Raw genomic sequence first — 20,435 nt, 5'->3', positions numbered from 1 at the left:
TACAAATAAATTATTATTATTATTATTATTATTATTATTATTATTATTATTATTATTATTATTACCAAGCAGAGGGCCTTCTCGGCGTTGGAACCCCGCCCTGTGGAATGCCCTCCTGTCAGATGTCAAGGAAATAAACAACTACATTGGTACCTCATGTTACAGACGCTTCAGGTTACAGACTCCGCTAACCCAGAAATCATACCTCAGGCTAAGAACTTTGCTTCAGGATGAGAACAGAAATCGCATGGCGTTGGCAGCGGGGTGTATATATAATAAAGATGCTTTCTGGGCACCAACAGAAGACCTCAAGGATGCCCTTTTGCCTATGGGAGCTGTATTGGTGACTCCTGATGCAGCAAATCACTGCTATTGAAGGAGAGCCAGCGTTGTGTAGTGGTTAAGAGTGGTAGTCTTGCAATCTGGTGAACTGGGTTCGATTCCCCAGCTGCTGGGTGACCTTGGGCCAGTCACACTTCTCTGAAGTCTCTCAGCCCCACTCACCTCACAGAGTGTTTGTTGTGGGGGAGGAAGGGAAAGGAGAATGTTAGCCGCTTTGAGACTCCTTAGGGTAGTGATAAAGCGGGATAAGAAATCCAAACTCTTCTTCTTCTTCCCCTTGTCCAAATCTTTCCTTGGCAATGTCTCTCCTGCCCCCCCATTCCACCTTCCCCCACCCCTGATCCTGAATATTATCTTTATGGCTCATGCAGTAAATAGGCGCACATTTCTTGAGATGGAGCTTTGTTCTTCTGAGGCGTTCATACACTTTAGGTTAATTAGAAACAGCCCAAGCACTGAAAAAAGGAAGGAGAGAGCAAAGTGGGGTGGGAGCCTGAATCATACATAGATGATAAAATGACTCTTTTAAGTAAATGGAACAGAACATCCAGCTCCTTCAGAAACTTATAAATTAATGGTAAGTCCAGAGAGAATGCATTAGGCTTGAAGATAATTGGAATTCTGAGCCGCTAGCAAGAAGGCAGACAACCCAAGGATGAATTCCTTCCACAAAATAAATTGCCAGGAATACAGCTCTTCATTCTACAGATCAGATTTGCTAAGGACAGAAATGATGAGGGTAGGCGGCGGGCGAGATCGGACCTTCACTTTGCGAGTATAATTGTAGCTTAATAAGAGGCATCGGAAAATTATTGTGATGAGGCCATAATACGGGCTTGTCAGGGAATTTGGCCAAAGCTCAGCAGCAGAAGTAGCAAAGTGAATCATCACAGAAGGAGGGCAAAAGGGGGTATAGATTTGCATAAAACTTGCGCACCCACATTTATCACATTTGTGGCCCCTTACTAATGGGACGCGGGTGGTGTTGTAGATTAAACCACAGAGCCTAGGGCTTGCCGATCAGAAGGTCGGCGTTTCGAATCTCTGCGATGAGGTGAGCTCCCGTTGCTGTATCTGAAGAAGTGTGCATGCACACGAAAGCTCATACCAAGAACTAACTTAGTTGGTCTTTAAGGTGCTACTGGAAGGATTTTTTTTTTGGTTTTTTCCCATTGCTCAGTCCCTGCTCCTGCCAACCTAGCAGTTCGAAAGCACGTCAAAGTGCAAGTAGATAAATAGGTACCCCTCCGGCAGGAAGGTAAACAGCGTTTCCATGCACTGCTCTGGTTCGCCAGAAGCGGCTTAGTCATGCTGGCCACATGACCCGGAAGCTGTATGCCGGCTCCCTCGACCAGTAAAGCGAGATGAGCGCCGCAACCCCAGAGTCGGCCACGACTGGACCTAATGGTCAGGGGTCCCTTTACCTTTACCTTTACTAGTGCAACACAGCCTTCAGGGCCGTCTTACCCATAGGCGCTAGGGGTGTGGGGCACATGGGCGCTGGGCTCTCAGGGGCGCCAGGCCAAGACTCCGGGGCTGAGATTTGGAGTCCAAGGATTGGGAAGAGTCGACAGTCACTGTCGAGCGGAGCAGAGCCCGTTGGAGCGCCAGAGCTCTTCTGCTGTGGGCAAGTGAGGCGCTGAGGCCACTGGCCGGCTCCGCCCTCCTGCGCACCTGGGATTGGTGGACCATCGAGAGGCCCACCCACGCAGGATGCTCACACAAGGCACCTGGCTTCACTAAGTTGCCACCGCTGCCTTGGGCTCGACTGTTGTGTTGTTGTGCTGGGCTCTGCTCACCCACGCCTTGCTCTGCTGCTGTCACCACCTCGGGCTCCTCTGTTGTTGTTGAGGTGGCCGGTTAGGCCAGCTCTGCTGTGTGCGCCTTGCCAGCCCGCCCTAAAAAAAGGTCCACAACTTTGGGCAACCTGGAGGGGGGGGCGCCGGGTAAATCTTTGCACCCGGCGCTGCATATGCTTAAGACGGCCTTGACAGCCATGCTGCCATTTACTGCCCTCCTTTCTGCTGTGATGGTCTGGGACTCGGGCTTAGACTCGGAGGAATCTCAGTCTGCACTGGATCCTCTGCCTCCGGCGGCAGCTGAACCAAGTCTGGGGCCTGGTCCTGAAGATCCCCAGTCTGCACAGGTTCCCCTGCAACAAGCACCAGCTGGGCCAAGTCAGGGGCCTGAGCCTGCCCTGGCTCCAGATGCGAGGATTACCTCGTTGCCTCCAGCTGGGCCATCACTTACAGCTGCTCCACTACCGGTTTGGTCAGGGGAGGCTGAAGCGGCCTCTGGATCTAGTCACCCACCAACATCTCCTGAGCTGCAGAGACTGAGGTCTGAGAGAAGGAGAGACCCGAGTACTCGCAGGAGGAGTGCTCGCCTTCGGGTGAAACAGGGAGGTGACTCATTGGGGGGATCAGGACCGGCTGTTACCCCATCAGAGATAAAAGGCTGTCGGACCCTGCCCCAGGTTGCAGGAGCAACATTGCTGCTTGTTGGAACCTGCCTGACCTAAAAAAATATGATGATAATTGTTTCTACATGTGCATCTGCACATACCTAAAAATGCAAGTTTTATGTAAAGTGGTGTCCTCTGTTGTCCTCTTTTTGAGTGATGCTTAAGGGACCACTTATCCAAATTTACAGGATATCAGCCTCTCTCCAAGTTCAGAGCCGAGAAGCAGCATTTATTTTTGGCAGAGGTGGGGGAGCGATAGAATGGTCCATGGAACGGCCATTCTTCACTCTCCCATATTCCAAGGAAGCAGCAACAGCAGAAAGCTGGCATGGGATGGCCAAGCATTCATGATGCTGTTTTATTCTGCTAAGATAAAATGATAGCTTTCAAAAGATAGTCTCCTTTGGAGTGCATCACATCCCTCATTTTCTCTCTCTCTTTTTTACTGTTGATGTTCCTTGTCTGTTTCGTTGACAATCAGTGCAATGGCAGGCTGTCGATTTGCTAATAAATTGATTTGATGGTGGTTAAAGAGAAGCAGTCTTAAGTTAGGCACATTTCTCTCTCTGTGCACCTGTGTGTGGAATGCACATATAATGCCCAGCTTCTTGGTGTATGGACCTTACACTCTATTCCATGGGTAGGCAAACTAAGGCCCGGGGGCCGGATGCGGCCCAATCGCCTTCTAAATCTGGCCCACGGATGGTCCAGGAATCAGCATGTTTTTACATGAGTAGAATGTGCCCTTTTATTTAAAATGAATTTCTGGGGTATTTGTGGGGCCTGTCTGGTGTTTTTACATAAGTAGAATGTGTGTGTTTTTTAAAAATGCATCTCTGGGTTATTTGTGGGGCATAGGAATTCATTCATAATTTTTTCCAAAATATAGTCCGGCCCACCACAAGGTCTGAGGGACAGTAGACCGGCCCCCTGCTGAAAATGTTTGCTGACCCCTATTCCATACCCTCCAACATTTCTCTGATGAAAATAGGGATATCCTATTCCATCATCATCATCATCACCATCATCATCATCATTTTATACCCCACCCATCTGACTGGGTTCCCCCAGCCACTCTGGACAGCTACCATGACAGATCCTTTTTTAAAACAAGTACAGGGAAAACATTAAAAAGTGTGATTTGCAAACTGCCATCTATTGTGGCCCTACCTGCTCATCCCCACCTTATTTTGCTATGTCTACATGCATCTTGCAACAAGAGGAAGCTAAAGGGGTGTGTGCAGGGAAGTCAACACATTTAAAAAGAAAAGAAAAGAAAAGAGAAAGGAGACAGCTGAGCTGGTAATGCTGAAAGCTCCTTGATTGCAAAATAGTTTTGTTTTTCTTCTGAGAAATCATGTCCTCTTCACAGAGAGCACGTATTGTGGTGAAATCACTAAGACTGACCTTGCTGTTTGTGTGGGTGGGAAGAAGAAGAGTTTGGATTTGATATCCCGCTTTATCACTACCCTAAGGAGTCTCAAAGGGACGCGGGAGGTGCTGTGGGTTAAACCACAGAGTCTAGGACTTGCTGATCAGAAGGTCGGCGGTTCGAATCCCTGCAACGGGGTGAGCTCCCATTGCTCAGTCCCTGCTCCTGCCAACCTAGCAGTTCGAAAGCACCTCAAAATGTAAGTAGATAAATAGGTACCACTGTGGTGGGAAGGTAAACGGCGTTTCCGTGCGCTGCTCTGGTTCGCCAGTAGCGGCTTAGTCATGCTGGCCACATGACCTGGAAGCTGTACACGGGCTCCCTCGGCCAATAAAGCAAGATGAGCACTGCAACCCCAGAGTCGGTCATGAATGGACCTAATGGTCAGGGGTCCCTTTACCCTTTAAGGAGTCTCAAAGCGGCCAACATTCTCCTTTCCCTTCCTCCCCCACAACAAACACTTTGTGAGGTGAGTGAGGCTGAGAGACTTCAGAGAAGTGTGGAGGAGCAGGGAAGCCAACCCAGTTCACCAGATTACGAGACTACCACTCTTAACCACTACACCACGCTGGTTCTCCCACACTGGAAGTGATTGGATAGCCACAACAACCCAATTGGTGGTCCCTCGGTTGCTGGGGTAATTCTGGCCAATGGGATCGTACGTGCATTACCCGAGGGACCTATATACACCACTGCACGTTGCGTTGAGCTTCCTCTTTTCAGCTCATGCATCGGTTCACCCACCCTCCCTCCCTTCTTCACTTAGAGCATAGTTAATCTATGGAACTCTCTGCCACAGCAGGCAGTGATGACCACCAATTTGGACGGCTTTAAAAGAGGATTAGACAGCTTCATGGGGGATAAAGCTGTCAACTAGCCATCAAAGCTACTCTCTGCCTTTGCTACCAGAAGCAGCAACACTTCTGAATACCAGTTGCTGGAAACCACAGGAAGGGAGAGTGCTCCTGTGTTCAAATCCTGCTTGCAGGTTTCCACTGTGGGAACAGGATGCTGGACTAGATGGGCATTGGTCTGATCCAGCAGGCACTTATTATGTTCTTGGCTGCAACTCAGGGCATGAAAATGCTTGGGAGGACCAGAGTTGGGTTGAATTTGTCTTGTGTGAATCAGGGCAGTAGAATACAGTGAATTTCTCATGTTCATTTGACCCCATGGTTAACATCGTCTGCACAGCTGTATTTATAGGCTGTTTTTTCTTAGTCTTTTCCCAAAGAGATCTCTGGAAGCTCAGGCGATTCCACCAACATTAATTGCCAAGTGAGAAGAAAATATGTTGACAAGCGTCCCTTGTCATATCACACTTTCAGCACATGCTGAGGACGGAAAGTGCAAACTGATTAGGGAGTTATGGGGAACATTTAACCGACACGCTCGCATTTATTTCGTACACAAACAAATCTCCTTTCTGCATGTCTTCATGGGAAAGTAAGCACCTTTTAAGGTATGGAAAATCTTCCCCCCACCTCAGTTTACCCCAGTTTGTCCTTTAATTCCTTTCATGGAGTGTCTGTTCTTCATTGATTTGCAATTTGCACGATAGGAGGAGGTGAAAGAATGAAACTCCTCGGCCATTTTGTTTTTAGCTTATAAAATAGTTGCTTTCTGTCCAGAGGTTGTTTCTGGCAAACCGGTCCAGGAGGTCAGCTCAGGAAACTGAAACTTAACGGGAGTAAAGAAATGGAAGCTTCAGAGGGAACCAGAAACTTAACAAACCTTTACTTCCCTTCTGTGATTATGAGACTGGGAGTGTCTGTGCCAGAAAAGGTGAATCTGGTAAGCAGGAGAAGAGTGGTTAGAAACCAGTAGAAAGAAGCCTAGTCTTGCAGGAGACCCAAACTCCAGTGACAAAATATATAAACCACATGTCTGAACCCCCACAGAAAAAGTCCTGAAACCATTTTGTCCCTCCCAAATTGACCTCAAATATTTCTCTGCAAGGTCGAAGGAAAGTGGAAAAGCCTCCCCATTGTCTTTTCATTCACAAATCCTGTCTTAAGGGTATGTCTGTGTATGAATAGGGTGAGCCTGTGACCTGGCTCAGGAACTAAGTCTTTGTCATTACAAAAGTCTGGCCAAGCTCCCCAGGGTATCCAATCAAGTGGCCATTAACAGGTAACCTGCCAAGAAGAAGAAGAAGAAGAGTTTGGATTTGATATCCCGCCTTTCACTCCCTTTAAGGAGTCTCAAAGCAGCTAACATTCTCCTTTCCCTTCCTCCCCCACAACAAACACTCTGTGAGGTGAGTGGGGCTGAGAGACTTCAAAGAAGTGTGACTGGCCCAAGGTCACCCAGCAGCTGCATGTGGAGGAGCGGAGACGTGAACCTGGTTCCCCAGATTACGAGACTACCGCTCTTAACCACTACACCACACTGGCTCTCACACTGGCCAGACAGGAGATACAGAATGCACTCAGATTTCTGTTGTAGACAGCCCTTTCTGTGATGCAGATATGATGTATTGGGGGGGTGGTGGTCTTGAGCTACACCCCTTCTGTGATGTATGTATGATGTTTCTGGGGGTGGTCTTGGACTCCAGGGCGGACAATTTAAAATGTCTATATAAGGGTGGGCACACCTTTGTTCTGGGTCCTCCTCCTTTCCTGCGTGTGGGGGGAGCACCCTGTTGCAACAATTTCAATAAAGATCAGGCTTACTAGCTGCTTTGCTTCTCAATAGTCTCTGGTTGGCCTCTGTTATTTTCTCCGGCCAATGGAGAACCTGCAAAGGACTCTATAAGGGCTCTTGTGTCCCCCATAAGGGAATAAGGGCAGATTTTTGTTTATTACACCGTGTAGACACCATACCTTTAAAGTGTATCCCCCCCCCTGGAAATACTATCAACACCCTAGTGGTCCCGGGTCCTAAGGAAGTTAGATTAGCTTCAACCAGAGCCAGAGTCTGTAAGACAGAGTTGTTCCGCCTGGCCTTTGGCTTGGAGCCAATTTGATTCCCTCCCCCTCTTTCCTTTTTCTTTTCCTTTCTCCTCCTGTGATGAGGCTGCATTTTAATATTTTAATGTTGTATTTTAATCTTGTTTTTAAGTTGTATTCATTCAGCTTGTTTTTATTATTGCTTGTTAGCCACCCTGAGCCCGGCCTTGGCTGGGGAGGACAGGATATAAATAAAAATTATTATTATTATTATTATTGTTATTATGGGTGATGCAAAGCAGTCTGGTCCAACTTTTTGAATGGTAAAGAAGTAGTAGATGAGAATGCATAAGGAGGTGCATACATGGGACTCAGCTATCCAGCAGCAAATAAAAACTTTTCAAGTGTGTCGCAAAGTGCATTGTAAAACTGTGACACTAGATGGCGATGGTGAGCTATGGCAAATTCAATATATTTTTCAAAACTTTTTTTAAAGCATTTTCACAACATTTTTTTTTTATATATGTATCTAGATTCCACCTCAGTTTCATTAGTTGAGAACTCTATAATGTTTTGTAGCCAGGAGAGGCCATGCTCTGGGCAGAGAATGTTTCTGGGCGCTATTGAAGAGGATCACTCATAGCATCAGCTTATAGGAGCCAAGGTGTTTGGGATGCAAAATCATAGAGTCATAGAATCTTAGAGTTGGAAGGGACCCTAAGGGTCATCTAGTCCAACCCTCTGCAATGCAGGAATCTCAGCTAAAGCATCCATGGCATAGGAAAAGACCTGCCAAGGAAACTGAAAAATATTTTTATGTATGCAACAACGGCGGCAAGAGTCTTAATAGCACAAGGATGGAAGAATGAGGAAATCCCGACCAAAGAACTGTGGCAAGAGAAATTGATGGACTACGCAGAATTGGCAAAATTGACACACAAACTACATGACAAGGATAACTGTGATTTTAAAGATGAATGGGAACCCTTTACAAAGTATTTAAAGAAACAACAAAATGAACTGGACTCCTTGGCAGGTTTGGAATAAACATTCACAAACTTCTTATTGATAACATCTAGATAGATAAATTAAGGATCTGTGCAGTTTTGTAACATGCAGAAAATAACATATGTTGATAAACCAGAGAGAGGAGATGAAGGAAGTCTGGGTGGGGTGGGGAGGGGAGGGTGGGTATATTTTGGGGAGGGGGAGGGGAAAATGGGGGGGAATTAAGGATGATATGTTTAAGGATGATAAAAATGTTATGTTGAAATTACTAATAATATTTTTTAAAAAATAAATAAAGCATCCATGGCAGATGGTCAAGGAAGGAGAGTCCATAACTTCTGGAGGGAGACTGTTCCAACAGCTCTTACTGGCAGAAAGTTCTTCCTGGTGTTTAGTCGGAATCTCTCTCTTTTTTTTTTAATAATTATTTTTTGTTAGATTTTCCATAAAAAAAACATTTTTACAAAAATTATACATCCATTTTTAACTTAAACCCTTTTTTCCAGAACGTCCCTCAGCTTGTCTGATAATTTTCCGTTTATTTTTTATCCTTGTCTCACATTTCGCAATATTATATTGCACTCAACTCAAATACTCTTAATCACATCATATTTTTTAAACAATATTTCTAACAGTAATTTCACAGAGCTTCTTGAAAGCCAACGGACGTTATTTGCTCATCACAGAAATTTTTTATAAACTCTGTAAATTTCTTCCAGTCCTCGGAGAATCTCTGGTCACATTGGTTCCTAATTCTCCCCGTCAATCTGTCCATTTCTGCGTATTCCATCAGTTTCATCCTCCATTCTTCTTTCATGGGCATCTCTTCCTGTTTCCATTTCTGTGCCAGCAAAATTCTGGCTGCTGTTACTGCATACAAGGTGTTTAGTTGGAATCTCATGGCTTATGAAAGCTGAGAGACGTTGGTTAACACACCTTGTGGATCACAGACTAGCAGGTCCATCAAACAGTCCTGGCTTGTGGGCTTCTGAAAACATCTAGTTGGCCAACTCCAAGGAACAGGATGCTCAACCAAATGTACACTGAGTGGCCGATCTAGCTGGGCTCTTCTTCTCTTATGGTTTTGTTACAGAAATTACGGGGGGGGGGGGGACATCTTTAAAGTTGTTCAATGTTACAAATATTGTGCATAAATGTACCCTTTCGACTTGACAGCTCAGGGAAGTTACCTAGCTTTAAAAATCATATAAAATCAACTCCTTTGCCAGTTTCCTCCATTCCATCGCCAATTTGCTTCATTGGCCAAGGACTTGGAAACCACTTGGTCCCCGCCGTAATCCCTCAAGCGGGAGGTCACTCATAGGTGTCAATCGCTGGGCAAAGGCACTTGTTGTAGGTGCTTAGAAAGTTCTTCCCAATATATATCCTATATCCAACTGTTGCCCCAACAGATTCCTCCTATGTTAATATGTCTAACCCTCCCCTTTTCTGATGTAGCAATGATGTAGTGATGATGCTTAATGAACTGTATGCTGGGAAAAGATAGAAACTTTTAAAAGTCCTTGTCACCCCATCCTCGGGGTTCAAAATTCCTCTTTGAACCTGTTGCGCAACAAACTTTGGTCTACAGCTATTTGCTCCGGTTGGTGGCTGGATTCCTTCCTTTATTCCGCAAGGACCCGACGAGCTGGGTGACTCAGCAGCCTCGCACCTAGATTTTCCTGTAACAGTTTAGACCAGGGGTAGTCAACTAATGCAGCCTTCTTGATAGTAAAATTTCCTTACCTCCCGGAAATGCTCGATGGAAGAAGGATTCAGCTTGTGCCGTAAAACCCCCTACCGCCCACCTAGAATCCTGAAACGCCCACTGGTGGGCGGTAGGGACCAGCCTGACAACCCCTGGTTTAGACTGTCTTAGCTACATAATTTTGGCTCCCAGTACGTTTCCGAGCACAATTCAAAGTGTTGGTGCTGACCTTTAAAGCCCTAAACGGCCTTGGTCCAGTATACCTGAAGGAGCGTCTCCACCCCCATCATTCTGCCCGGACGCTGAGGTCCAGCACCGAGGGCCTTCTGGCGGTTCCCTCATTGCGAGAAGCAAAGCTACAGGGAACCAGGCAGAGGGCCTTCTCGGTAGTGGCGCCCACCCTGTGGAACGCCCTTCCAGCAGATGTCAAAGCGATAAACAACTACCTGACATTCAGAAGACATGTTAAGGCAGCCCTGTTCAGGGAAGTTTTTAACGTGTGATATTTTACTGTATTTTTGGTTTCTATGGAAGCCGCCCAGAGTGGCTGGGGAGGCCCAGCCAGATGGGCGGGCTATAAATAATAATAAATTATTATTATTATTATTATTATTATTATTATTATTATTATTATTATTATTATTATTTTAGTGCTGATAAATTCTTGCACCCCTTGCCCAGTTCTCCAAGGAGTGAGGAGTTCCAGGCGTGCGGCACTTACTCGCGTTGATTTCCTTTGGCGAAGAATATGAGTGGCAGCAGTGCAGAGGTTGGCTCATGAGGCTGTCTTGCCCACCCCACTGCCCCCGCACCAAACCTGCAGTTGGCACTGAGGGGGCTAATCAATAAATAGTTAAGACACCAGGAATGCAGCCAATTTTGCTCAGTTCATCGGCAGGAGCACTGACTGGAGCCAATGGCCCAGTTTACCCAGATAGGCGACAAATGTCTCCATGCAGAGAGGGACTAAAAAAATGTTTGCCGTCCATTCTAGCACAAATCCACTTCTGAACTAGGGAGGAGGTGGGGTTGCGGGCTTCACGCCCTTCCCCACACACGCGGGGGCTGACTTCAGCCCCCGCGATACCAGGGAATCCTCGGACGCGTCATCCCTGGGCCAGCCTATCAGCTGGCCCGGGGGCATGGCCTTGCTGTACTTAGGTCTGGCGCGGTCGGTCGAGGGTCTCCCTCTTTCCCGCACCACAGCTATCCAGGTTTTCCCTCCCCTCCCACCCATTAGGCTAGGCTCTCTGACGTTGCTATGGACTTTGGTTGGTCGCCAACAAGGGGCCTGGTAGGAAATTTTCCAATTGGCAGATTGGCACCAGCCACTTGGTTTTCGCCTACCTCATAGCAATCCGTCACAACTTCTCGGTATTGGCGGTTAGGCATTGGTAGGGGTTATGCAGATTGTTATGCAGATGAAGGGGGGAGAAGGGAGCGCCATCACCTCCCCCCAAATTAAGGGTAGTCCGGTAAAGGATTCTGGGGGGCGTGGCCTTGTCCTAAACCTAGGGAGGTGTGGGCCCACGACACGCCCCCGCACGGTGACCCCAGGGGGAGGTCCTAGTTGACGTGCCTCAGCAGGACTCCCCCTACTGGTGGTTAACCCTTACCGGTCTTCAAGCAAGCAGGCTGAAGCCGGTTAGTTGTTAGGACCAATGCCTAAGCCAATACCGCTCAATTCCTGTAATCAATGAAGTTGTGGCCTACTTTGACCCATTAACTCGAATTCTTGTGTCTCGTGTCTTTATTTCTGAGGGAGGAGGTGGGAACTCGCCACGCAAGCACAGCCTTTCTGAGCCAAGCGTTAATGCGAGCTGAGCATTTGTCCTTCCTCCCTGGGATATTTAATTCCCGCTCTTGGGCAAGGCGGTGGTGGGGAGAAGATTAGTCCACCATGCTGAGATCAGACCCATGTGTCTCCTTCAAGAAGAGCCAGCCTTGCCAATGAGGCAGTGCTCTGAGCAAAGTGAAACAGGAGGGTGACTGATAGCCACCCGCCTGATCTTTCTCTGGCCCCTGCAAGCCCTCCCTGTGCCAGATTGGAAGTGCACAAACCCTTTGCAGCTGGCAAGCACCTTTCTTATTTTCCGGAAGAGGTGCCTGCAAGATAAGGAGCAGCTGAGGACACCACCTCTCCTTGTTTCATAGGCGGGTGTGGCGTTTGCCCTCCTATGTGTGTGACATCATAGTGGGTTCATAGAGAAAGGGTTAAAAAGGTAAAGGGACCCCTGACCATTAGGTCCAGTCGTGGCCGACTCTGGGGTTGCGGTGCTCATCTCGCTTTATTGGCCGAGGGAGCCGGCGTACAGCTTCCGGGTCATGTGGCCAGCAGGACTAAGCCGCTTCCTGCGAACCAGAGCAGCGCACGGAAACGCCGTTTACCTTCCCGCCGGAGTGGTACCTATTTATCTACTTGCACTTTGTTCCAACATGCTTTTTATTGATTTCCATAATAAAAGAAAAATACAAGAACATAATACACAAAGTTAAATGCTCATTTTCACCAATCTAGAATGTGACTTCCTTCAACCTTACCACAAATCATCCGTACTAATCTTTTTTATACAATTTCGCGTTTGTTATTTTGTAATGTCGTTGATCTATCTGATTCTTCCATTCCTCTTTAGACAATACCCTTTGCTTTTTTTACAGAGCTCCCTTAAAACCCACCAATGTTATTTGTCCCTCACTTAAATTTTCCAGGTAGTTCGTAAAGCTTTCCCAGTCCTTAATAAACCTCTGATCCCTTAAGTATCTGATTTTCCCTGTCATTTTGTCCATCTCCACATATTCTAACAGCTTCGCTCTCCATTCCTCAATTGTTGGTATACCCTCTGATTTCCAGCTTTGGGCTAATAATACTCTTGCCGCCGTTGTTGCGTACTGGAACAGCTTATGGTCTTTCCTTTTTATCTCCCTTCCTAACATACCCAGCAAGAAGGCCTCGGGTTTTTTTAACAAAGGTGTATCTTAAAATTTTCTTCATTTCGTTATAGACGCTCTCCCAGAATCCTTTAACCTTTTGGCATTCCCACCACATATGGTAGAAAGACCCCTCCCCTTTCTTACACTTCCAGCACTTTTTACAGGAACCATACATTTTGGCTAATTTTACGGGAGTTAGGTACCAGCGGTAGAACATTTTCATTAGGTTCTCCTTCAGTAACACGCAAGCCGTAAATTTAATATGTTGTTTCCAAATCTTTTCCCACTCTTCAAAGTATATATTATGACCGAAGTCCCTAGCCCAGTGTATCATTGCCGGCTTAACTTCTTCGTCTATTAAATTCCAATCTAGTAACATACTGTACATTTTGGATAGGGTTTTGTAATTATTGTTTAGTATCTCAGTCTGAAATCTGGAGGCTTTATCCATATATCCTTTATCTTTAATGTCTTTTCTAAACATGTCATTTAACTGAAAGTAATGCAGCCAGTCATAGACTTGTTCTTTAACCTGCTCGTACGGCTTCATTGTCCACTTTCCTTCTTCTTTTCTTAGCAATTGTTCGTAGGTGGCCCAATTGGCCCTCATATTTATCTTTTTGACACCCATAACTTCTAGTGGCGACAGCCAGTGCGGTGTTTTGGGCTCTAGCATGTCTCTGTACCTCTCCCATACCTCAATCAGTGGACCCTTAAATATATGATTTCCAAAGTCTTTATGTACTTTCCTGCGCCCATGCCATAGGTAGGCATGCCAACCAAACCGGTTGTCGTGTCCCTCTAGATCTATTTCTGTTTCTCTTTGTAGTTCTTCGACTTTGTCTGTGTTCATATTCTTAACTATCATTTTTGTTTTCCTTTTATTTAGTTTGAAGCCGGCCACCTTTCCAAATTGGTCAAATTCTGCAAGTACCTCTTTTAGTGAGACAGTTGGATCTTCCATTGTTACGACCAAGTCGTCTGCGAATGCCTTGATTTTATATTCGTTCCGCCCGACTGTTACACCTTTTATTCCTTTGTTTTCTCTTATTGAGTTTAGTAACACTTCTAGCACCATTATAAATAGCAGTGGGGACAGCGGACATCCCTGTCTTGTTCCCTTTGTTATTGTTATTTCTACGGTCTCCACATTATTTATGATTAGTCTTGCCTTTTGGTCTGTATAGATTGCCTTTATCCCATTATAGAATTCTGTGCCCACTTCCATGTATTCCAATTGTTTCAGTAAGAAGTCCCAGATTATGTTATCGAACGCTTTTTCAGCGTCCACAAATAACAGCAGACCTTGTTTGTCACACCTATCCGTTAGGTACTCTATAATGTTTACAATGTTTCTTATGTTATCTTTTATTTGCCTACCCGGCAGAAAGCCTGCTTGATCTTTATTTAGTCTTTCTACCAGAACCTCTTTTAGTCTCCTTGCCAGAATTCCCGCAAAGATCTTATAATCTATATTTAATAGGGAAATTGGTCTATAGTTCTTAATCTGTTGTAAATCCAAGTCTTGTTTGGGAATTAGTGTGATTAATGCCTCCTTCCATGTTTCTGGAATTTCTCTCTCTTTGAGAATATTATTCATTACCTCTTGCAGTGGGTTCAGTACCACTGACTCCATTTCTTTATAGAATCTACCAGTGAACCCATCTGGGCCTGGGGCTTTCCCTTTTTTTAAGTCCCTTATTATTGCTTTGATTTCTTCTTCTTCTATTGGGGCGCTGAGTTTCCCTTTTACCTCTGTGGGGATCTTTTTTATGTTCTTACCTTTTAGAAACCTTTCTATTTTCCTCAGATTATTCCTTTCGGTGTTACTGAAGAGTCTTCTGTAGAAATCCAGAAATGCCTTCCTTATTTCTTTAGGCTTGGTTATTTCTTCACCTTCCACCTCTATTTTATTTATTGTATTCTGTTCTTTCCTTTTTTTGAGTTGCCAGGCTAGTAGCTTCCCTGATTTGTTGGCGTATTCAAAGCTTCTCTGTCTTATTTTTTTGATTTTCCATTCTATTTCCCTATTTATCAACATCGCAAACTGGGATTGTAAAACTTTGATATTCTCTTTTATTCTCTTATTTTTGGGGTTTTTAATTAATTTTTGTTCGTTTTCCCATATTTGCTGTAAGCTTTCTTTTTTCCCTTTTTCTCTTTTTTTATTCTTAATTGCACTCTGTTGAATAAAAAACCCCCGCATCACCGCCTTTCCTGCGTCCCACACCACTTTCGGCTTTGTGTCATTGCCTAAATTGTCTTCAAAGTATTCCTTAAACCTTATTTGAGCTTTCTCTACTACCTCTTGGTCATCTAACAAGTAATCTTTCATTCTCCATCTGTATATTCTGCTTTCCAACCCTTTCAGTACCATTTTTATTGGATTATGGTCCGAAATCCTTTTTGCCTGAATCCCCACCCATGCCGATCTTGGGACTAGTTCTGCCGAGATCCAGATCTGATCTAGTCTCGAAGATGAGTCATTAGGTTCCGAATGGAAAGTAAATTGCTTTTCCAGGGGGTGTTTAAATCTCCAGATATCTACCAGGTTACAGTTTTGTACCATTGAGAAGAAGGTTCTGGGTAGCTTTCCTTCTTTGCCTATCCTGTCCCTTAACCTATCCATCTCTAACGACACCACCCCGTTCATATCTCCTAATAAAATGATTTTCTGATCGGAGTGGTCAGATAACATTCTTTCCAACTCCTTATAAAACTCCGATTTATTGTCATTAGGTGCGTATATCCCCACTATTATTATCTTTTCTCCTTGCCAATTGATCTGAACTCCCACTACCCTCCCTTCTTCGTCTTTAAAGATTTGTTGCGCTTCGATTTGTTTGTTAGTGTAAATGACCACCCCCCTTTTTTTGCTTTGGTCAGACGATACAAATTCGTTCCCTAGTCCTTTACTAATCAGGACTCTTTTATGCTTCCTTGCTATGTGGGTTTCCTGTAGACAGATGATATCTAGGCATTCTTTCTTTAGAATATGTTCAATTTTATTACTCTTACTTTTGTCGTTCATCCCATTCACATTCCAGCTCCAGACTTTTAACGCCATGATTATTTACTTTTGTGTGGACCTACTGTCTTCCCTTAAGCTCTTCCCGCTGCCTCCTCCTCCTCTTCCTCTACCTCTATCTACTTGCACTTTGACGTCCTTTCGAACTGCTAGGTTGGCAGGAGCAGGGACTGAGCAACGGGAGCTCACCCGTCGCGGGGATTTGAACCGCCGACCTTCCGATCGGCAAGTCCTAGGCTCTGTGGTTTAACCCACAGCGCCACCCACAGAGTTAACTGTGTATAAGGTTTAAGCACAGAGAGAATTTGTTAAGAGGAGTTAGAGTTAGAGTGGTTGAAAAGGCAGTCTGGAGTTAGACAAGAGGGGTAAGATAAGTCTGTGGGTTGGGCTAGTCTGATGTGAGAGAGTGAGAGAATTTGTTCAGAGGAGTCAGTCAAACAGCTGAGATAATCAGTCAGAAGGTATTAGGAAGGTATAAGCCAGTAAAGAAACTAAAGTTAAGATACTGACAGGAATATTCTCTGAGAAACCATAAACTTGTCAATGTTTGTAAAATAAACTTTTTTTTGGTTCACTTTTAACTATTGACTGGACTCAGTGTTTTACCAGAGAGTAGGAATGCCCTCCCATCAGATGTCTAGGTAAAGGTAAAGGGACCCCTGACCATTAGGTCCAGTCATGACCGACTCTAGGTTTGTGGTGCTCATCTCGCTTTATTGGCCGAGGGAGCCGGTGTACAGCTTCCGGGTCATGTGGCCAGCATGACTAAGCCACTTCTGGCAAACCAGAGCAGCACACGGAAACGCCGTTTACCTTCCCACTGGAGTGGTACCTATTTATCTGCTTGTACTTTGATGTGCTTTCGAACTGCTAGGTTGGCAGGAGCAGGGACCGAGCAATGGGAGCTCACCCCTGAGTAAATATATAACATTTAGAAAACATCTGAAGGCAAACCTTTTTAAGGTTTGATGTTTTACTATGTTTTTGGAAGTCACTCAGAGTGGCTTGAAGAACCCAGCCAGATGGGCAGGGTACAAATAAATTATTATTATTGTTATTATTATTATGGGCCAACAGCAGGGTTTAGCAAATAAAAAAAGGAGAGAGGGTTTTGGGGCAGCCCCTCTGTGGTTTGCCGGTGTAAAAGGTGTCGATTCCTCACACCTGAAAGTCAACAGCACTTAGGTGACCAGATGCAAAGCTCACCACACCTTGAATCCTTCTGCAGAACCAGCATTCATTTCATGATCCATTAACCCCATTTGTTTACCACCCAGCCGTCTAATGCGTGTGATAAAAGCCCATAAAAGGAACACGAAGCAAGCAGAGGAGCTCTTGGCAGGTGTCAGGCAGTGGTGGTGAGAGAAGTGCAGCAGTGAAAATTCCCCCCTCTTTTTGCACTCCATTTGAACATTCAGCCATCGGACCCTCTGCACCGGGTCCCCTTATTCAGCACCCAGAACCCCCCTTCTACCGGGAAACACTCTCCATTTCACAGGTCAAAGAAACCTACGGTGCCCTTCCATTGAGATGCATGTGTGTGTTTACGTTCCTGCCACTCCGCCGTGTCCCATGTGACCTTGCCCAATTCATTCCGAACAGCCTTTATCTAACACACTCGAAGCTGTTATACAATATCAATAACGCAGCTCCCTTTGCCTTGCCTTGCACCAGCAGAGCTTACAGACGTCTGAATTCACCAGCCTTTCATTAGCCCTGAAGGGCTGCTGTATTTCGGAGAAGGAATTGTGCAGGCTGCTCCTTCCCTCTTCCTTTTTTCTTTTTTTTTTTTGAAAAGTAGCAAAATATCAGTTCCGGCCAGTTCCACCATCTATGCTAGAAAACACACACACACACACACACACACACACACACACACACACACACACACACACACACGTACAGCTCTCGCTCTTTCTTTTCCCTTCTGCCTCCACTCATCAACAAATCTGCTTCTGCTCACAGCTGATAGCAGGGGATGGTCATGATAGAGGTAGCTGGTTTTAGTGACTTACCCTCTCTTGTTTCTCTTTCCCCCCCAGCAGTGCCAGCAGTCACAGCGAGGCAGCTGGCTGAGAAACAGGACCCCCTCTTCCTCTGCTCTCCAAAACCCAGTCCGATCCTGCGGCGCTTGCTTGCTTGCTTGCAAGTTCTTCCTCTCCCCCCACCATCGTATTGGGTACATCCGCGGACGAGGAAGATGCTCTCCCCCTCGCAGCCTTCCCGCTCCCCACCCCCTCCCCGATGGATGAGATCAGCACATATTAAGATAAAAAGCAAAATTGCTTGCTTAATGTATGCGCAATGCTTGATGACCCCTAAGGTGACGACAGCATTCAAAGCCCGGTTCTGTCCTGCGACTCAATATTTGCCGATGTCCCTCGTTAAAGTAGGCTAAAAATGAATTTTGCAGGTTTCTCCTTGGGGAGCGGTGGTCTTCAGGCATGTATGAAAGGGTGCGTAGCTAATTTGAGTAATGTCTAGTGCCATTAGAACTGACTGGCTTTCTGGCATTAAACTCAACTGGAGGCACATTGCACTATCGTCTAGAAGATCAGGGTGTCCAAAAGGTAACAGGGCAGACAAGGTGATGGATACGGCCCAAGCATTTCCCTGCCGATGAGCAAGACATCAGTGGCATCCGAGTTATGTGCCCCCAACTCAGCTGTGGCTCTAGCTGCAACATGCTCTCACTGCTGGTGTTTGAAGCTAAGTATATATTGATGCTTTTGAATTCTGGTGCTGGAGGAGACTCTTGAGAGTCCCATGGACTGCAAGAAGAGCCGACCTCTCCATTCTGAAGGAAATCAGCCCTGAGTGCTCACTGGAAGGACAGATCCTGAAGCTGAGGCTCCCATACTTTGGCCACCTCATTAGAAGAGAAGACTCCCTGGAAAAGACCTTGATGTTGGGAAAGATGGAGGGCACAAGGAGAAGGGGACGACAGAGGATGAGATGGTTGGACAGTGTTCTTGAAGCTACCAGCATGAGTTTGACCAAACTGTGGGAGGCAGTGGAAGACAGGAGTGCCTGGCGTGTTCTGGTCCATGGGGTCACAAAGAGTCGGGCATGACTAAACGACTAAACAACAACAACAACAAAATATATGACACCAGCCACAACCCATATGCAACCTGTAGTTTCTTCAGCAATACAGCTGTTTGGTGCTTTCCCGGTCAAACCAGCCAGCATCCCTTTAGGAAATATAAGCTGAGGTGTGTACACCTGAAACAGCCATTGCACATGTGCAGATGAACAGGAGTTCGGGGGATTTCAGCTACTGGAAAACTAATCAGGTAACAGACATCTTAACCAGGTAGGATTTAGGGTGGCCAGGACCTTTTTATATAATAATAATAATAATAATAATAATAATAATAATAATAATAATAATTTATTTGTACCCCGCCCATCTGGCTGGGTTTCCCCAGCCACTCTGGGCGGCTTCCATAGAAACCAAAAATACACTAAAATATCACACATTAAAAACTTCCCTTAAGATGTCTTCTGGATGTCAGGTAGTTGTTTATCGCTTTGACATCTGATGGGAGGGCGTTCCACAGGGCGGGCGCCACTACCGAGAAGGCCCTCGCAATGAGGGAACCACCAGAAGGCCCTCGGCGCTGGACCTCAGCATCCGGGCAGAACGATGGGGGTGGAGACACTCCTTCAGCTATACTGGGCCAAGGCTGTTTAGGGCTTTAAAGGTCAACACCAGCACTTTGAATTGTGCTTGGAAACGTACTGGGAGCCAATGTGTTATGTGGTGTTATGTGGTCTCAGCGGCCGTCCCCAGTCACCTGTCTAGCTGCCGCTTTCTGGATTAGTTGTAGTTTCCGAGTCACCCTCAAAGGTAGCCCCACGTAGAGCGCATTGCAGTAGTCCAAGCGGGAGATAACTGGAGCATGCACCACTCTGGCGAGACAATCTGTGGGCAGGTAGGGTCTCAGCCTGCGTACCAGGTGGAGCTGTTAGACAGCTGCCCTGGATACAGAATTGACCTGCGCCTCCATGGACAGCTGTGAGTCCAAAATGACTCCCAGGCTGCGCACCTTGTCCTTCAGGGGCACAGTTACCCCATTCAGGACCAGGGAGTCCTCCACACCAGCCCACCCCCTGTCCCCCAAAAACAGTACTTCTGTCTTGTCAGGATTCAGCTTCAATCCATTAGCCGCCATCCATCTTCCAACCACCTCCAGGCACTCACACAGAACCTTCACCTTTTTGCATGTGAATCATGTGCTCTAGCCCCGAACCACAGCCCTGCCCTAATGTCACTCCATTTTCATAGAATCATAGAATTGCAGAGTTGGAAGCGACCAGGAGAGTGATCTAGTCGTCCAACCCCCTGCAATGCCACTATCTTTTGCCCAACATGGGGCTCAAACCCTTAACCTGGAGATCAAGTCTCCTTTTCTGCCAACTGAGTTATCCTTTCCCCTTCCACTATGCTGCCCTGATATTCTTGCAGTCTGCCCAGTCAGGAGTTGACTGAAGGCAGCTTCCCTTGCCAGTCCATGGTCAGGGTTGCTCCGGATAACAATACTTTCTGTGTCGCAGCTGTGCCTTTCCATGCAGAACATGAGCAAAATACTCCCTGGGCATGTTAAAACACGACCAAGCTGCAATTC

This window comes from Podarcis melisellensis (genome assembly GCF_964234715.1).
Source record: "Podarcis melisellensis genome assembly, chromosome: 7".
In the NCBI taxonomy this organism is placed as follows: domain Eukaryota; kingdom Metazoa; phylum Chordata; class Lepidosauria; order Squamata; family Lacertidae; genus Podarcis; species Podarcis melisellensis.
This window is presented reverse-complemented; position numbering follows the sequence as displayed.